The sequence below is a fragment of the Octodon degus genome, unplaced genomic scaffold, assembly GCF_000260255.1.
Source record: "Octodon degus isolate 3935 unplaced genomic scaffold, OctDeg1.0 scaffold00447, whole genome shotgun sequence".
Classification (NCBI taxonomy): Eukaryota; Metazoa; Chordata; class Mammalia; order Rodentia; family Octodontidae; genus Octodon; species Octodon degus.
Window position 1 is genome coordinate 202,582 of NW_004525023.1, and position 2,075 is coordinate 204,656.

The window sequence follows — 2,075 nt, forward strand, 5'->3', positions numbered from 1 at the left end:
AAAGAAGGGCAACTATCTGCTTTTTGTTGAAATATGTAAGAACAATACTATTTATACACTTAAAAGATCTCAAATTTGTTTAAGTAAGCATAATGCATCTTCTTTATGGATAAATCAGGTGCTTCAGGGAGCCTAGAAGCTTGATGCCCTTCTGTTACACTAACTGGACTGAAGAAGCAGATTTGTTTCCTGTCCTAATCTGGATCATAAATACAAATCTCATGTCAAAAATCAATTAAGAATTATTTTGACCAAGGAAATCCTGGAACTATTGCACATCACCCCTGCCACTGAGGGCCTTTCTAATGTTTCTCACTGTTGGCCCACATGGCAAATCTCTGCCTATGCAGACTGTAAATTCCAACTATCAGGAGCCCTGAAACTCAGCTACCACCACCAGCGTCCTGGTGGGTTTGTGCAGGCTCCTGTACTTGTGATTACAGCTTTGAAGAGCAACCAAAATGAAACACTTCAACAAAGCAACTATTATTTGTCCACAAAAAAACAGTGCAAAACAGATATAAAAAATTAACAAGCCAAATACAAATCTAATAACATTTTGCATTTCCAGAACTTGGTTACCTACTTGTGCAGTGTTCTTGGTCAATCACCCACTGCCATGTTCTGCATGTGTAGGAGTCCATTTATTAAGTTATTAAAACTGCTGCTTTGGCTGGAAGTCCCATGTAACTGCAATGATCAAGTGATTCAATTATTACTCTGCACTGTACTCAGCACAGTGAGTATAGAAGAATTAAAAATGGAATACAAGTGTCTTGTTTCAAAACCGCACAGGAGTCCTCCAATTAAAAATCTTAAAAAGGGGGAAGGGAGCTTCCTGGCCACAGGAATAGACACTGGACAGGACATCGACCCTATTTAGTCACAACTTAGAAAGTCTCCCTGAAAAGTTGCCAAGATACCCTATCCTAACACTGCCTCCCATGCAGTTGGTGTGACGCTGCATGTTTTCACAAAAGCAGTGCCAGCAGCCTTCAGTGGGTCTCTGCTCTGACACCCATGGTGCCCTAGCTGCAGGGAATGGTTTCCAGCTGCTACTCAGCTTCTGCAGTCATGACTACTGCTGCAGCTGCTTGGTCTCGCTCTGCACGAGGGTGATCTGCTTCCTCTCGCTGTGTATGTTGTTTTGTGCTGCTTCAGATTGGAGGCCTTGGCGAAGACCTTGGTTCAGGAAACACACACAATGGGCTTCTCCCCTAGGTGCCTTCTCTCGTAGTCCTTCAGCTGGGACTTGTGCTTGAAGGCTTTGTCACACATGTGGGAAGGGCCACTCGTTGCTGTGGACCCCCTCGTGCTTCTTCAAGTTTGGGGCGTGGATGAATGACTTGTCATACACCTGGCAGCTGTAGGACATGTATCCTGTGTAGATCTTCAGGTGCTTCCTCAGGTGGACCGCCGGTCCACTGTGTACAGTTTCTCGTGCTTCTGCAGGTGGCCCTCATGGGAGAAGGTCTGCCCGTAGGCCTGACAGGCGATCTGCTCCCAGTGGTGACTGTACAGCAAGTACTCAAACTTCATGTCACTGGTAGTTGTGGTCCAGCTCGGGGTCTGTTTGTCTTTGACCTCACTCATGCCATCATTGAACTTTAAGGCTTCAGGGGTCTGGGACCCCAAATCTTTGGATCCTGGGTTCTCCATGGCCTTAGCAATTGAGTTTCTGAACCTTCTCGCACCCTAGCTCTTTCAAGATCACCTCATGAACCCTGAGCATGGTTGTGGGTGACTTGCTGTCCTCCTGACTTGGGGGAGTGCCATGTACTGTGTCATCAGAAGGGTTGTCATTCTGATCCCCAATTTCTTTTTTCATTTGGAAATAGGTTTATTGAAAAGTAATTACTTTAAAACAAGGCAATTTTGCACAAGTGTGGGGTCTTAATCCATGATATCTGATGTGAGGAGTAGCTTTAACAGACACAAAATGGGTGCTGGGAGGTCTGCCACTGTGACCTGCAGATATTCTGCCCGATCCTCTGTTGTCATTTCTCCACCATTAATGGCTTCCTCACACATACGTATTCTCAGCCAGATTCAGGACCTCTCAGCAGATAGCTTGA

General features: G+C 45.4%; 1 pseudogene; it reads right to left on the minus strand.

Moving 5' to 3' along the window:
* Positions 1-1,028: 1,028 nt before the first annotated feature.
* LOC101592939 lies at positions 1,029-1,828 on the minus strand (annotated as a pseudogene).
* Between the last annotated feature and the right edge of the window lie 247 nt (positions 1,829-2,075).